At 46.9% G+C, this 17,913-nt stretch overlaps 1 protein-coding gene across 10 annotated transcripts in view; it reads left to right on the forward strand.

Moving 5' to 3' along the window:
- Positions 1 to 17,913, forward strand: part of KMT2C (lysine methyltransferase 2C) — a 216,326-nt gene that overhangs the window by 13,889 nt on the left and 184,524 nt on the right. Inside the window, exon 1 of one of the 10 annotated variants that reach the window (XM_054060782.1) lies at positions 8,963 to 9,142. The exons of the other annotated variants lie outside the window; for them this stretch is intronic. The gene's annotated coding sequence lies outside the window, so the exon portion shown is untranslated. Of the gene's footprint in view, positions 1 to 8,962; positions 9,143 to 17,913 lie in introns of those variants that run through there. 10 annotated transcript variants of the gene reach the window in all.

Consider the following 17,913-nt stretch of genomic DNA (forward strand, 5'->3'; position numbering starts at 1 on the left):
GTAGTGTGATGCACTGGCTTTACCTAAAGATTAGACTGCTACCTGGCTTTTACCCAAACACTATAAATGTTGTTAGATGAAGTTGTTGAGTTTCTCTGTTTTTTCTTTTGTTGATCCCTGAGTAGCCCAAACTGAACTGGGGGAATATCCAGCTGCATGGATGTGACCACATCACGTGGTATGGGAAGGTATTCCACCACAGCTCTTAGTGATGGGCCTTGGGGACAGGGCAGAGACTGAATTCTAGCTCCCCTGGTCATGCCACCTAGGTTTCTTTTTCAGCATTATTGTGATGGTCTGGTTTCCATCTGAATTGTTTTCTTTCAGAGCTTTAAAAGAATAATGGTATTTATTTTATTTCTAAAGAAGCTTACCAATGAATAGGAGGAAATGTGCTCAAATTCTGCTGAAGTCTTAGTCAGAAGAAGGGACTTCTCTGAGATGCAGTTCGGAAGGATTAAGGTCTGAGCAGGGAGTTCCTTAGAGCAATCTAATAGGAAATCCCAGATAAAGGGATGTTTAGGTGTGTGATGGGGGCTAAATTAATATCACCTGACTATAGCCCTGATCTGTCATCTACACTTGGTTTGTTTGGGCATAAATTATGTTGAATAGGGTCCCACCACCAGATTTCAGCACTGTGTATAATTACTTAGTTATGTATACAATGAACTGAACTTCAAAAATATTTGTAAACCACGTCAGGAGCTGACTCTGTTTGACCTGCTTTGAGCAGGAGGTTGGGTAGCTGACCTTGAGGTCTTTTCCAACCTGAGTTACCGTATGATCCTGTTCTATGACCATCCCTTCTGATGGCCATGATGATTTATGTTTTACCCATTCCATTTACACAGTGAATTATGTGTAATAAACTTTATTTTGTAGAAGATGTTTTCCTCTATTATTTCTTGAAAAGAAATAATTTGGTAAATCTCTTTGTTTCATGGTCTGTGTTCCTTATTCTTTCTGTCACCTTATACTTGCTTTATCTATTAATCTGTTTGATTCCACAAATACTAAATAAATTATTATTTCCTTACTATGTTTTTTTTTAGTTTTTGTTTTGTTTTGTTGTTTTTTTTCAGAAATGGTGTCACCTGCCATTCTAGGCTGTCCTCTTAAAGAGTATATTTAAAAGTTTATCTGTTAGAAAAGAGTAGAACTATTTTGATAACTTTAAAGAAATTATGTCAGAGTTTGTACTCTCACTGGATTTCCATCATGGACTGTTGTAACAGTTTTGTTCTGCCTGCGCTAGCTGCTAGCAACATGTCATTACCAGTCAGTGGGTCATTTTTTGATGGCCATGAGTGCTCAGGTATTGCCTTTTTTCTACCTCTTCTCTTCTTGCATCTTCTTTTCAGCTTGCAATCTATTCACTTGTGAAACTTTATGAGGGAGTGCAGTGATATGATGAGGGGGAACAGTTTTAAGCTGAAAGAAGGAAGATTTAGATTAGATATTAGGAAGAAATGCTTTCCTGTGACGGTGGTGAGGCACTGGCACAGGTTGCCCAGAGAAGTCGTGAATGCCTCATCCCTGGAGATGTTTAGGGCCAGGCTGGATGAGGCTTTGAGCAACCTGATCCAGTGGAAGGTGTCCCTGCCCATGGCACGGGGTATGGAACTGGATGATCTGAGAGTTCCCTTCCAACTCAAACCATTGTATAATTCTATGATTCTATTTGTCTATACCGGACTTTAGTCCTTTCTGAATTAATTTGCTCACCCCTTTATTTCTGTTTCTGGTAAACAGTACTACATTGCCATTTTGGTTACACAACAGTTCACCCATACTAGCACTTAGGAGCAGTGTAAAATGAACACAGGTCAGGAGACTCTGGTCTCTTGTGCAGTGTTTCTGTCAGAAAGCAGCGCATGCCATTCTAATTCAATACTGGGTAAGACAGTGCTGTCGGAAAAGTGAAGAAGTGAGTAAGGAAGTCTGAGATGTCCAGAAGTAATGCAAGATTTCGAGGCGTATATTTTTTATTTAAATTTTTTTTTCATATGTGTGTTTTAAACTGATGCAGCCTATTCCTCTCCATTGATATCACTGTTTGCATTGTGTTACGGATCTGATGACACTTTGTGAGCTCAAGCTACCTTCAGACATCTCTGCCAATGCTTGTTGGGAAGATATCAGCCATAGAGGCAAAATGACCCCCCCCCCCCCAGCTTGTTTGGGCTTTCTACCTCAAATTTACATTAACTGATGAATTAAGTGTAACGGTGGGCTTTGCATCGGAATGGTTGGATGGTCGTATTCAGACAGTAGCGGTCAATGGCTTGAAGTCCAGATGGAGATCCATGACAAGTGGTGTCCCTCAGAGGCCCAAACTGGGACCGGTGCTGTTTAATATCTTTATCAATGATATTGACAGCGAGATTGAGTGCACCCTCAGCAAGTTTGCAGATGACACCAAGCTGAATGGTGTAGTTGCCACACTGAAAGGACGGGATGGCATCCAAAGGGACCTGGACAGACTGGAGAAGTGGGCCTCTGAGAACCTCATGAGGTTCAACAAGGCCAAGTGTAAGTAAGTTCAACAAGGCCTACACCTGGGTTGGGGCAATCCCTGTTTTCAGTACATGATGGGGGATGACGTCCTTGAGAGCAGCCCTGCAGAGAAAGACTTGGGGGTGCTGGTTGATGAGAAGCTCGACATGAGCTGGCAGTGTGCGCTCGCAGCCCAGAAGGCCAACTGTATCCTGGGCTGCATCAAAAGAAGCGTGGCCAGCAGGGCGAGGGTAGTGATGCTGCCCCTCTCTTGTTCTCTTGTGATACCTCATCTGGAATACTGTGTCCAGTTCTGGAATCCTCAATGTAAGAAGGATATGGAGCTGTTGGAACGGGTCCAGAGGAGGGCTACCATGGTGATTGGAGGGCTGGAGCACCTTCCCTATGAGGACAGGCTGAGAGAGTTGGGCTTGTTCAGCCTGGAGAAGGGAAGGCTCGGAGGAGATCTTATAGCGACCTTCCAGTACCTGGAGGGGGCCTACAGGAAGGCTGGAGAGGGGCTATTCATAAAGGTTTATGGGGATAGGACCAGGGGGAATGGGTATAAACTGGAGAGGGGCAGATTTAGACTGGACATTAGGAAAAATTTCTTCACCATGAGAGTGGTGAGACACTGGCACAGGTTGCCCAGGGAGGCTGTGGCTGCCCCATCCCTGGAGGTGCTCAAGGCCAGGTTGGATGGGGTCTTGGACAGCCTGATCTAGTGGGATGTCCCTGCCCATGTCAGTGGAGTTGAAACTGGATGATCTTTAAGGTCCCTTCCAACCCTAACTATACTATGGTACTATGAATGCCTTGTTCTGCCCTTTCTGTCGCAGGGACCGTAGCCTTTGGCTGAAGCATGGAAAGATGCCAGGGAGGAAAGACACCTTCAGCCTTTTCAGTAGTATCTGTCAGGTCTTGTCTGTCAAAGCCATAAGAATAGACGGAATTTGATGCTTTCTATATAGAAAGCTATTCCAACTACCTAGCTTATGTAACTGCTCAGATTTTGTTTCTAATAGCATGCTTGCTAGATATCACATCTTAGATGCAATGGCTCTAAATCAAATATATAATGTTGAGGTGGGTGTGTAGTTAATGCACAAAATGTGTTTCTTGGCTGTATGATGTGCTGCTGACTTAACTTGGGTTCCAAACGTGATCTGGTTCATGCTCACAAGAGAAAACACAGGGAAGAGAGGAAAAATATGATTTGGAACCTTTATTTTATTTTTTATCACTTTTAGAAATGGAGTCCATATCTCCAGAGACTGTCTTAGTACAGATCAGAAACTAAGAACTTCTAGACCCCTTCAAATGCAATAAAAAAAAGAAGTCAAAGTTCTTCTGTTTCATCTATGTTTTGGCATTAAAAATAGTATTTGCAAAGAAACTGAATTCACAGAAGAGGCCGGTTCAAGTTGGTTTGTAGCATGGAAGCGTAAAAGAGTGCTAGAAGATAAGTTACCTTTCTATTTCAATAGAATTGCCAGGCTAAGGAAAAATACTTGAGTTTCCTTTTCTGCTTGTTGTCTTTTTGTAGCTGGATGCTTCTGGCTTAATCTCAAGTCATTGTGATTCTATCATAATATTAGAAACCCACTGAAGATCTTGGAAATAGCAGGTCAGCAGAAGTTAGGAAGAAACATGCTTAAAAAAGACAACACAGTTTTGTGCTTCTTAATATATCCATCTTTGTATTTTTTAAAATCAGTGAAGTATCAACACAAATGTATGACCTAGGTATTGTAACCAAATAATACTTCTGCTGTGAAGCCCATATTTGTACATGTACTGCACCTGAAATTGAGATTGGAATACATTGGAAGTGGTGACACATTGAGAAGGCTGTAGGGAGACCTTATTGCAGCCTTCCAGTACTTAGAGGGGGCCAATAGGAAAGATGGGGACAGACTTTTTAGCAAGGCCTGTTGTGAAGGGACAAGGAGTAATGGTTTTAAACTAAGGGAGGGAAAATTTAGACTGGATGTAAGGAAGACTTTTTTTAGGATGAGGGTGGTGAAACACTGGAACAAGTTGCCCAGAGAGGCGATAAATGCCCCATCCATGGAAACATTCAAAGTCAACTTGGATGGGGCTCTGAGCAGCCTCATTGAGTTGGAGGTGTCCCTGCTCCTGTAGGGAGGTGTAACCAGATGTAAAGGTCCCTTCCAACCAAAAGCATTCTATGATTGTATGATCTACATCTGAATTTCTCTTGTTTGCTGTGAAACAGCATTCTCCAAAAGTTAGGAATGGTAAATAGGGCCCGTCATAAACAGTAAGGCATGCTTCACTAAACGTGTCTTGATTAACTTAAGAGAGTTGTATCCTTGGTTAATCAGTTTAAGTTTGGAAGAAGACAGTCCAACATATGTATAGACATAAGTTTTTATCTTAATCACTAAATCCATCGCTTCTGTTGCTTACAAAAAGAAGTTGTCTGTCTTAGGAGAGATGACTGATCCCATTTTTCCCATGTACATTTTCTTGGCAGAAGTATTGGCTTGAACAGTTTATGCCTTGCCATCATGGTGACACACGTTTGTGGAGACGTGTGAATCGGGGCAAGGAATCGATGCAGAAAAAAATTGCCTTGCCTTTTCTCAGTGTCAGTCCCTGCTGCTTCTTGCTGGGTTACCCTGTAGCTGGATCAGTCTGCTCGTCTGGTTCACAATGGGATCCAATGTACAGCTGAATGGGCACAGTTCAGAGGCGTGGGGTGGGATCAGCCTCAATTGGAACTGCTGCCGAATGGGAAACTCTGCCCTGAGTTGTTCCTTTGGCTCATTTTATAACCCCGCTGAAGGCAGCTCATGGGCAGCGTGCATGGCAAAGTGGTGATTAGTGAACGTGACTAAAATTAGAGATTTGTCTTTACAAAGATTTTTATGGCAATTAACACATTACAGTAAAAGGACTAAGTCTCGCATCTTGCTTGTAATTGCAGCTCCATGAGATTTGGAAGATGAATAAGGCCAGCTAAGGTGACTTTGTGCCTGTTAACTTGCCTCTTGGGTCACATGAACAGTAGGGAAAAGCACTGAGAGTAAATTATTATTATTGATGTTGTTGTTGTTATTATTATTATTCACCAGCTGTTATTAAATTGCAAATTGTCTTGTTGTGCTAACATACTTAAAGTTGTCAGGTGCCCCATTGCCTGGTTTGTTAAAACATGGAGTGTAACATGTTTGAGAATAGCTACAGGTTTTAAGGTATAGCAGCAGAAACAACTCTGAATGTGAACGTACGGTGCATCAGTTATGCAGGAGCTGTTGTCTCAGAAGGTGCCACGCCAGGGTTGTAGTGGAAGCTTGTGTCCATCGGTGGTTCTGAGACAGCTGGCATACAATGGACTCCCTTCACCTGATAAGTGTCAACACAAATTCTCACACAGCCTGATCCAGTGGAAGGTATCCCTGCCCGTGGCAGGGGGGCTGGAAGTGGATCATCTTAAAGGTCCCTTCCAACCCAAAACATTCTATGATTCTAATACAATTTGGTAAGTACACAGCTTCTGTCCACTGCTGGGTACCTTCTCTGGTTTAAGAGAAACTGAGTTTCTTTAATCTCAGAATGACTGGTTAGGAAAGTGCTTAAACTCTATGGAGATGTGCCTCTGAGGAGTGTTTGTCCTGGTGACACCTAAAAGGCTGTAAGTGCTGGAGAGAATGAGTGGAATGATTGATGTCTTGGTGGTGGTTTAGCGATTCACCACTTGTTGGCTGGACCAAAATAACCAATCCTTTCTGCAAAGTGAAATATTGACATTTACCATCTTTGCCAAGGTTTAATTTAACATCTTGATGGGAGCAGACAACGTGTGCTTATACGCATGGTTACCGGAGATGTGCTAATAAATGGTAGCTCAATAGCTCCTTGGAGCTATATATATGTATGTGTCCGTACCTGTACTGATCATGGCACAGGAGCTCTTGTGCAGTAGTTACCTGTTTCAGAGCAAACACATTGAGTTTTTTTCATGCAAGTGCCGCCTTCTTAAAATTTTATCCTATCTCTGGAGAACTGGTTTGCTAAAACCTTCCTGGTAGGCTGGGCACCCAGATCATGTTCCAGTGGCAAATGGACTGACAGGTCCACTCCCACTCTGTGGGTAGATCACGCTGCATGGATCAGCATGGAGTTTTGGGTTTGGTTTGTTTGGTCTTAGAAGTAAAATGGTCTTTTGAGTTCTCCAGTACATTTATTGAGAATTTCTCTAACCAGTACTGGTAAGGCAATACCCAATATATTTGCTTGTCCACAAGAGAAGGTGCCTAAGTTAAGTCCATCCAGTTGTGGATCTGTGTAACAGAAGAGAATTTGATTAAAAAAAAAAATCAGATGAGTGAGAAAATACAGGTAATGCCTGGTCTTATTTGTGTCTGGCAGGTTAGTCAGAGTAGTGTTGTCTGATATTTAAACAGATATGTTTTGCCCCTGTACTCAATGGTGAGGCCACACCTGGAATACTGTGTTTTGGGCCCCTCAGTACAGGAAAGACATTGAGGTCCTGGAGCATGTCCAGAGAAGGGAAATGAAGCTGGTGAAGGGCCTGGTGAACAAGTGTCATGAGGAGCAGCTGAGGGAACTGGGGTTGTTTTGCCTGGAGAAGGGGAGGCTGAGGGGAGACCTTATCGCTTTCTACAGCTCCCTGAAAAGAGGTTGTAGCGAGGTGGGTGTAGAGGTGTAGCCTTGGTGTCTTCTCCCAAGTAACAAGTGACAAGATGAGAGGAAATGGCCTCAAGTTGCACCAGGGGAGGTTGAGATTGGATATTAGGAAAAATATCTTTACTGAAAGAGTGGTGAAGCATTGGGACAGGCTGCCCAGGGAAGTCGCCATCTGTGGAGGTGTTTAAAAAGCCTGTAGACGTGGCACTTGGTGACATGGTTTAGCAGGCAGGTGGTGTTGGGCTGGCGGTTGGACTGGATGATCTTAGAGATCTTTTCCAACCTTAATGATTCTGTGAAATTCTAAGACAACTTTTGACGCAGCCAAGCCCTCCACAGCAGCCGTGTCGGGGATTTTGCAGCATGGGAAGCTGAGCAGAAGTAGCCAAGTCACTCCTTAACCTGGCAGACTGCTGGGTTTGCGAGTATCCATCGATCCAAGGGGAATGACAGTTGCGTAACGCTTTCTCGATTTGTTTGTCTCCATAGAATAAAAAAAGAAAATTGGCAAGGACCGCGTGAGGGATTGGGAAAGAGTTTGTAGGTGGGCATTGTCAGGCTTGCCTTCTTAGCTCGAGTGGCTTTGGAGGAGGGCGGAACAGCCTGGAAAAGGTTAAAAGGGAGGGAGGGAGCCAGCCCCGGAGTCGCACCTTCACCTTTAAAGCTGAAATCCTCTTTTTTTTTTTTTTTTTTTTTTTTTTTTTCCTGACCAGCCGGGGAGGGGAAGCGACCGGCAGCTGTGGAAACGTCCTGTAACTTTTCCCGTTGCGCCGCTTCGTTAAACGGGAAAAGTGTGGGCGTTGGGGGAAGGGAGGAGGAGACCGGGGAAGGGAGAAGGACCCCGGGGGGAGCTGCCTGAGGACCGGGGCCTGCGGGCAAACATAGCGGGCACTGCCGGCGCCACCTCCCGGGCTGGGGGGGCCCCGGGGCGGCAACTCCGGGGGCAGCGGGGGCCCTACGGGGGCGCTGCGCTCTGCCTGGCCTCGCCAGCGGCTCCGCTCCGCCCGTATAAGTCCAGTCCGTGCATTCCCACCGCCGCTCTGCCTCCCCTCGCCTCGGCCCCGCTCCGATCTGTACCTTACAGGCGGCTCCGTTCCAGCCCGCGGGGCTCCAGTCCGTGCATTCTCGCCGCCGCTCTGCCTCCCCTCGCCTTGGCCGCACTCCGGTCTGTACGTTGCAGGCGGCTCCGTTCCAGCCCGGGGAAATCCGGTCCGTGCATTCCCGCCGCCGCTGTGCCTGGCCTCGCCAGCGCAGGCGAGCCCCCAGTCCAGGAGCGCTGCAGTCCGCTCCAGCCTCGGGACTCCGGTTCGCACATTGCAAGCGGCTCCGTTCCATCCCGCATGGATCCAATCCGTACATTCCCGCCGCCTCTCTGCCTCGCCTGGGCAACACAGGCGAGCGCTCCACCCGCAGGACTCCAGTCCGTGCATTGCAGGCGGCTCCGTTCCACCCCGCGTGGATCCAGTCCGTACATTCCCGCCGCCGCTCTGCCTCCCCTTGGCAGCACAGCCGGCCCCGCTCCGGCCGCATCACTCCGCTCCGCACCTTGCCGTCACCCGCCGCCACCGGATCTACTTTCACTCCGCTCTTTTTTTTCTCCTTTTTTTCCTCTTTTTTTTTTTTCCTTTTTTTTGATTTTCTTTTTTTTTTTTTTTTTTTTTTTTATCTCTTCCCCTCCCGCCGCTCCCCGTCTCCTCCCCCTCGGGCTCGTGGAGGCTGGGCGGCGCGGATCGCTCCGCAGCCATGGTGGCGCGGTGAAGCCGCGGGGGCAGCGGGGCGGGCATGGCCAGGGGCGGGCGGTGCTGAGCGGCCGCGGGGCTCGGGCCGTGGCATGTAAATAACTTCTTTCCCACCCCCACCTGGAGCGCTCGGGCGGGCGCCGATGCCGGCCCCTCCATCTTCCGGAGGGGGGGTGTGAGGGGCGCCGCGGCGCTCGGCCATGTCGCGCAGCGAGGGATCGCCGGGGGTGAGTGCGGGGTGGGGGTGGACGGGAGAGACCGGGGGGACAGGGGGAATATGGGGGAACAGAAGAGACCCGGGGGACAGAGGGAGTCAGGGGGATAACAGAGGGAACAAGGGGACTGGGGGGACCGAGGGGGACAGAGGGAATATGGGGGAACAGAAGAGACTGGGGGGACAGAGGGGATGTGGGGGAACAGAAGAGAGCGGGGGGACTGAAGGGGGGGACAGAGGGGACCGGGGGAGGCAGAGGGGATATGGGGAAACAGAAGAGACCAGGGGGGACGGGGGGCAACAGAGGGGACAGGTGGACCGAGGGGGACAGAGGGGTTATGGGGGAGTAGAAGAGACCGGAGGGATGCGGGGGGGAACAGAAGAGACCGGGGGGACCGAGGGGGCAGGGGAACTGGGGGGACAGAGGGAACCGGGGGGGATAGGAGGGACGGGGGAGACCAGGAGAGACAGAGGGTAAAGAAGGGATAGGGGCCACCGTGGGGGGATAGGAGGAACCGGGTAGACGGTGGAGACAGCTGAGACAGAGAGTGATAGAGGGGATTTGGGGAACAGAAGAGACCAGAGGGACCGTGAGAGATGGGGTCAGCAGAGGGGACAGGGGAACAGAGGGGATTTGGGGGAACGGACGAGACCAGGGGGGACCGAGAGAGGCAGAGGGGACAACAGAGGGGTGGGGAAACTGGGGGGACAGAGGGAACCAGGGGTGGATAGGAGGGACGGGGGGACCGGGAGAGACAGAGGGAGCAGAAGGGCCAGGGGCCACCATGAGGGGACAGAAGGGACGGGGGAGACAAGGGGGATAAGGGAGACAGAGGGGCTTTAGGGGAAGGGAAGAGATCGAGGGGACAGGGGGACAGAGGACATATGGGGGAACAGAAGAGACTGGGGGGACCGAAGGAAACGGGCCAACAGAGAAGACAGGGAAGCTGGGGAGATAGAGGGAACCAGGGGGGAGGGGAGGAAGGGATAGCAGGGACGGAGGAGAGTGGAAGAAGCAGAGGGAACAGAAGGGACCGGGTAGGCAGAGGGCTGACAAAGGGGCCCAGAGGAACCAAGGGCAACAGAGGGGATATGGGGGAACAGAAGAGAGTGAGGGAGACGGGGGAACAGAGGGCATATGGGGGAGCAGAAGAGACCAGGGAGACCGAGGTGGACAGAGGGGCTGTGGGGGAAAAGAAAAGACCGGGGGGACCGAGGGGCTGTGGAGGAACAGAAGAGACCGGGGGGGACCGAGGAGGACAGGGGCAACAGAGGGGACTGGGCGCACAGAGGGATCCGGAGGAAATAGGTAGGAGGGAGGGACGGGGGAGACTGGGAGAGACAGAGGGTAAAGAAGGGGCAGGGACCACCGCGGGGGGACAGAAGGGACTGGGTAGACGGTGGGGAGACAAGGGAAACAGGGAGGATATGGGGAAACAGAAGAGACTAGAGGGACAGAAGAGACCAGGGGGGACTGAGGGGAACAGGAGGCAACAGAGAAGGACAGGGGAGACTGGGAGAGACAGAGGGAACAGAAGGGACAAGGTGGGGGGACAGAAGGGACCGGATAGACAGAGGGGGTAAACAGGGATGGACGGGACTGGGGGAGACAAGGGGAGACCAGGAGAGACGGGGTGGGGGGGGAAGACGACACAGGATGGACGGGACAGACGGGGGAACAGGAGGGACTGGGGAGGACGAGGGTCCGAGGGGGACCGGGAGAGACAGAGGGGACCAAAGGAGAGAAGGGGGTGGAGGGGACCCGGGGAGGGGACCCGGCTGACGGGGGAGGACGTGAGGAATATGTAGGGAGAGGAGGGAACAGAGGCTGCTGCAGGAGACAGAGGGAAACGGGTGGAATAGGAGGGACAGGGGAGACCCCGGGGGGATAGTGAGGTCCCGGAGAGAGTGGGGGGACTGGGAGGGACGAGAGGAACAAGGAGAACCGTGGCGGGGATGACAGGGATTACCGGGGGAGACACTGGAGACTGGAGGGAACCAGGGAGGACAGGGGAGACGGAGAAGACCTCTGGCGATAGGGTGGATTAGGAGGCATCAGGGAGACCAGGGGTGGGGGTGGTCGGGGAGACAGAGGGGATTGGGGTGGGGAGTGGAGATAGAAGGGGCACAGGGGAACAGGGGTGACCAGAGGAGACAGGGGAGACTGAGGTGGACTTTGCAGATAGGACTAACCGGGGGTCTGGGGCCACCAGAGGAGACATGGGAGACAGACAGAGAGGGAATAGGAGGGACGGAGGGACTGGAAGAGACAGATGGAAGGGGTGGAACAAGGGCGACCTGGGGGAGGGACGGTAGGGTAGGGGGACCCTGGGAGGGCAAAGGGGACCGTGGTGGAGCAGGGAGGATTGGGGGGGGACAGGGGCAACCGGGAGGGACAGGAGAAGACTGGGGAGATAGGAGGGACCTGGGGGAACAGAGGGGATGGGGGAGGAGAAGGGGGTAGGGCCGCGGGGGGGGGTGGGGGGGTGGGTGGGACGGGGACGGGACCCAGCTGGAGGGGAAAGATTGTAACAGCATTTGGGGACAAACACTACTGAGTGCAGACTTAGAGGTGTGGGTGCAAGTTACCTGCTCGATGGATAATCCCTGACCCTTTAAAAATAAAAAACAGGGATGAGGAACACCCCAAAGCAGGGGGAGCCCGGCTAGGGTCTGCCCTGAGCCCTGTCTCTCCCCTCCCCCGCCCCCCCTTCCCCTCCCCTGTCCCCTCCCCTGCAGGGGCTCTCACAACCACAGCTTTGTACAGTTCCCTATAGCAACAACTCTTTTCCCCCTTTAATTTTTAGCACTTTCATTTCCTGGCGTGAATTCTGGAGTGATGAAAAATGAGATTGGATTAATTAATTTTGGTTAAATATTATGAAGTACTCAGTGCACACTGTTTTTGAGAAGAGTGCCGTTTTAATTCTGCGTGATCTCAAAGCATGCCTGTATGGTGTTAATTTTAGATGGTCCTCCTGGCTGCCTTTATCTATAGGTCTGAATTAAAGGGAAAACCCACTTTTTAAAGCACACTGTGTTCCCAGCATGTGATGGATGTCCAGGCTGTCATAAATGATGGGTTTTGTATAAGCAAATAGGTCACAAGTCAAAGTGAGCATTATGTAACTGCCTGGCTTCAGCAAACTTGATCCCAACTGTGAAGGAAGGGAAAAGTCTGGGTTTTATTCTTGTATTTTTCATCTGGACAAAGCGAGAGGCTCGCTACCCCTTTCTTCAGTGTGATTACTTTGCAGCAGATTGAATTTTTTAAACAAACCACACCCCAACAACCTGTGCTTTAAAAACATGAGCCAGTGAAATGGTGTGTGGTGGTTTGTATTTTTCTGAAAAACTGTTTCAGTCTCATTCCTGATCCTGGATGCCAAATACCAGATATTTGCCAGTGAATCAGTGGTTAATACTGTAACCGAATTCATTACATAATTGGAAAAGGTTCCTGAGTGAGTTTAGTTTTATTATTGAACTTCCCTGTATTGTAGAATGGCATTATTTGGTGCAGTTGTAGTTCTTGGAAGCACTGAAAATGAGTATGAAAGTAATTTGGGTTTTGTTTCATCTAAAGACATAAGGCAGTAATAGGTTAACGCATCTGTTGCAAAACAGATAGGCAGACGTGTAGATTCGTGGTGACTGTATGAAATAACTGTGTTTTGAAGTAAAATTGCTAACCTGAAGCTTACATGTATTTTTTTTTGTGTGTGTTTTGTACATCATGGTGGTAGTCTGTTGTGTTTGGTGTTCCTGCACAGTAAAACACATTTGCCACAGAAAAAGCCTCCAGCTCGCAGCTGGTTCAGTGCAAATATTTTAACCATGTACTTGTAAGACAAACTGAGGCAGGAGGTGGGATCCACTTTTCTTAGTGCTGATATGATCAGCTGCATCTCTGCTAGCCATTCATTAATTTGACTAATAACGACTGTGCATTTATTTTTTAAAGTATCTGTTGTGTACTTCCTTTACTGCTTCATTTTAACTGTCCTTTCTTTGGGTAATAGGCTTGGAGTGTCTGTAGTTTTTTGATTGCTTGCCTCCCTTGCAGCTCATCTTTGTAAACTGCTTTATGACTCTACTTTTCTTAAAGTCTATCTATTCTTTGCAAAGTAACATGAATCTTCTGTCAGCATTAAATCTAGCTGCTTTTAGGGCAAAATGCTCTTCATTCTTTTTTTTGTAGGAATTGTTATTGAATTTTGCCATAATTATTTTGTCAGACTGTGTGCTAGGTTGATTTATAGCCTTTCTTTCCTGGCTTTTTTCCCCCTTTTCTTCTGTATTATTCTTTCCTAAACAGAAACTCCTGCAGAGTTTTGGCAAATTGTTCTCTGAGAGGTGTTTTTTTTTTTTTATCTGGGGGGGAGGCAAGGGGTGGCATTTAATATGCCAGTGGAAAGTAGTTGCATCATGTGTGCTTTCTTAATGTGACTGTTCATTGGGCTTGCCTGAAAATGATCTCTCAAAGGTAAATGGCTGAGCAAAAATGAAAAGCAACCATGTATTGATTTCTGCTTTTGTTTCAGGCTAAAAGGACCATTCAGCTTATGCTTTACAGGGTATTTCCAGCCTGAAATTTAGTCAGCTCTTTAAAAGTAATGTTAAAAAGTACTCTCTCTGCTTTTGTATCTTATGGCTTTGCAGTTTTGTTTTGCTCTTCCTAAAGTATTGTTAGAAGATTCTTAGTATGGAATAGTATAATCTGTGATTACCATTTAGTATAAAATATGGAGCCCAAGAAGAAGGTAAACTGGCTCTGGAGTGTTGTCAAAAGCACACTGTAAATGAGATAGGGTTTTTTCTTTTATTTTGGCCGTTCCAATTTCAGTAATTATGGAGGCTTCTGGAAACTCTAGGAGGTAGAGCATTTTCAGAAAGTATTAAAACACAGTTGACAGCGGGCCTTTAGCTGGTCTTTTATAATTCTGTTTTTCCTCTGTGAAATCCTTTTGGCATGTTGTGGTTCTCTGGCAGTAGCTCAGTGTGTGATATCACAGATATCAGATGTCTTCTTGTAATTCCTGGCATTTGCTGAGCTGCAGCGGGGTTCTCTGGGGCAGCTTGGGTGAACCAGGAAATGTCATGGAAATTCAGCGGGGAAAGTGGTGTGATTGAGAAACAGTCATGTCCTGTTGGGAATAGGTGAACACCTTCACTGTTTGAGTGTTCACATCTTTGTGTCTGGTAATCTGATGTGGACCGTATTCAGCAAAGAGATGTGTCTTTGAGTAAGTGGTCTTTACATACTTTTCCCTAATGCTTTAGACATAGATGCCTGTCAACAGGAGTGCCAAACCATCACAGCTCTGTTTTTTCCATTGGAAATACCTTAGATTTAAAGAAAGGTTTGTAATTATAGAATCATAGAATGCTTTTGGTTGGAAGGGACCTTTAAGGGCCGTCTGGTATAACCTCCCTGCAGGAGCAGGAACATCTTTAACTTGATCAGGTTGCTCAGATCCCCATCCAACCTGACCTTGAATGTTTCCAGGGGTTTATTTCAACTACCTCTCAGGGCAGCCTGTTCCAGTGTTTCACCACCCTGACTGTGAAAAGTTTTTCCCTCATATCCAGTCTAAATTTCCCCTCCCGTACTTTAAAACCATTACTTCTTGTCCTGTCACAAGAGGCCTTGCTTTAAAGTCTGTCTCCATCTTTCCTATAGGTCCACCTTAAGTGCTGGAAGGCTGCTATAAGGTCTCAGTACTTAAAGAGGTCCTGTGGGAAAGATGGAGGCCTCTTATTTGTGGCCTTATTAGGATTTATCTTCATCTCAAAGTCGAGATCCAATGCCAGGCGTAAGTACAGATGATATTGCACATATGGAGGAGATTTGACTCTTCCGTAAGATCTGTTGAAAGTTAGTCATAGCGTGTTGTGTTTTTGTCTGTCTCTTCGGTGAAGTTTCCCTCGTGTCTGTGTTTGCTGTTGAAATGTGACACAGTAAGTGTGGTTTGTGCTGACAGGGCTTTTGTAACATAGCTAGAAAAGAAAAGATTTCACATTGGCTACTTCGACCCATGTTTTCATCCTGCTTACCAAGTGTTGAAGGGTAACATTACTTAATTAGACACTCGTAGATAATGACGGTGTAGAAGAAGAGAATCTGCTTGTGTATTTGGTTAATCAAGACTTGCACTTCTTTGGTATAATTCTGTTTGAAGGATGGATTTTTTTTTGTTTGTTTGTTTTAAATGGAACCCAGTGTGTTCCTCTTAACCACAAGCACTTCTATCTTGTTGTTACTCCATATCTCCCTTTCTGTTTTCTTTTTTCTTTCTTCCCTTCTATTTGTATTTTTATTTTTTTCCCCTTTATTATCCTCATTGTTAACTGCTGTGCCCCAATGCACAAAAGTGGTTGTAGATGGCTTTTGTAAGATTCTGCTTAGGTAGATGTGCGTATTGAGAGCAGGTTCTTACTGCGTTGTTCACAGTTAGGCTCTTACCTCAGCCAGTTTATGATCTAAATTATACTGCTGCCCCTGTTAGTGTTTAATAGGTGCTGTAGAGAAAAACGTGACAGACTCTGAAGTGAACAGTTGCGGAATAGTCATTCCACAGGGGATTTGTTTCATAGACTCATAGAATGGTTTGGGTTGGAAGGGACTCTAAAGATTATACATTCCAACCCCCTTGCCGTGGGTGGGTTTGAGGTGGGATTAGAGCAGGAGGAAGGAGGGCTATGGTTTTTCCAGGATTCAGAAAGCCTCAAGTGGAATTCCTATTTATGCTTATAGTTCCGCAGTAATCTACATTCTTTGGATCAAATTACTGGTGAGGTTGTTGAGTTTGATGGAATTTTAAGGCTTTTTCGAAGAATGAGGACTAGGGTTAAAGGATATCTTACAACTGGCAGAACAAAGAGTAGAGCAGGGGAAAGGGATGTGTTGGATAGGCCAACACAAGGATGGCATATCTGGAGCAATGAGAAAGATTAAGGATGGAGTTTCATTGTAGTTACCTTGCACTTCCACTTGAGTTAGGCAATTTTGGCAGTACAGTTTTGTAGCACCATTGAGAATGAGTTTAATGGGCAAAGAGATGCTGGTGGCCGCCAAGGAGAGCGATGAGGGAATAAGCCTGGAATATTTTGTAAGCTTTTCAAAGGTTGCTTGATCTGGGCCAAATAATAGAAGGTGTGCTAGGTGTTGTCACTGCTGTGTCAGCCTTGCCTTGTGTACAAAGGGTTTAGTCATAGTTGTGGCAGAAGTAATTCATTGTGTGGTTATATCTGTCATAAAATGGAGGTCTGGGCTGACAAGTTCTGGTTCCACATAGGAGCGGGTAAAAAAGCTGCTTTTGGGGGAATTGTAGGTGTGCAGTAGTCAGAAAAGGGGAGTCCAGAGTTACAGGAATGAATTCTTAAAGGCAGATGGAAGATTGAGGATGAGAAGCACAGACTTCAGTCTTTTTCTTTCACTTTAATCGATCTTGGTGCACTAGCTTGTCTGTGAGCAGTCTTTCTTTTGAAGTGCATTTAACCATCTTCTCTTCCATTTGCCTCTTGTCATCTCCTGTTCTCGCCTTGTTAAAGGACAGAGAGGTTTAATTAAAGAAAAATAAACAATTTAAAGAACTATGTAAAGACAGTGTTACACAGCTCCAGAAGTAGCAACTGTTACAAGTTGCAGTCTAGTTCTTGAAAGAAGAGAGTGATGGTGAGGAAGCCTGGAAGATTCTGAGGTGGTTTGTGTGGAAAAGGGTACAGTTGTGCATGAGCAGGTTCTTAAAACGGGTCTGGGGAGCAAAGTCTGGACTGGATGTTTTGTTAGCTAATGTATTAGTCTATGAAATGTGAAATAATTGAATACATATATGGGTTTTTTTTTGTTGTTTTTTCCCCCCCTACCATATTTCTCTTCAGGTAGTAAAATCCATGTAGATCGTGTAGCTGTGAGGAGTTTTTAAGTTAATTACTTTCTCTCTTCTATTTTTCAGAAATGCACGTTGCTATTGAATCTGTCTTGACAGCTGTAGTTCAGTTACTGAGATGGTTATGTCACTTTTCCATAGAAAGTTTTGGAATCCTAGCACTGAATCTGTGAATAGCTACTATTTTAGGCAGTTCTATTGCCTCCCTTGGGGATGTTTTGAAATCAGTTGACTTCTGTTTAGTGTGTTACTGGAAAGTCAGGGTTTCTGAACTGTGGTGCATAGCCAGAAATTGCTGTTGCAAGTTGTGACATCTGCTGCCATCGCCCCTGCTGATGGAGATTGTTTGCTGCCATTTCCTTTGGTGATAGTGGGGAGAAATAAAGATTAGGGGGAGGTAGCTCTCGTGATCGCTGATAGACCTACATACAGTTCAGATGTAAACAATCCCATGTTGTATTTATATACTAATTTACTTCCTTATGGCTGCTGAATCTTCAGCACCTGCTGCTGACTGCTTCACCAGTACTACAGAGAAGATTTCATTGTTGATGCCTCTGGAACTCCAAATGAAGAACTGTCAGTGGCTAAGTACCTTATGGATTCATTTAATTATTAATCAGGGTGATAAGGCACTCTCTAAGGTACATAATTCTGTTTCAAAGACAACTGAAGTCAACAGGAAGTTTTCCATTCCATTTAAATAAAGTAGTCGTGAGACTAAGCACTCATTGATATGAGTAAGAATTCGATAGTCCAGTCTGTTCTGTATCTACGGTTTTGAGTAGTGCTAGCCAACTGCTGCTGTGTATGATCAAAACAGGGGCGAAAAGATGCATTAGGACAAACAACTTGGAGATAGCAGAGTAGTTTTTCATCCTTAAATTTGAAG

This window comes from Cuculus canorus, chromosome 2 (assembly GCF_017976375.1).
Source record: "Cuculus canorus isolate bCucCan1 chromosome 2, bCucCan1.pri, whole genome shotgun sequence".
In the NCBI taxonomy this organism is placed as follows: Eukaryota; Metazoa; Chordata; class Aves; order Cuculiformes; family Cuculidae; genus Cuculus; species Cuculus canorus.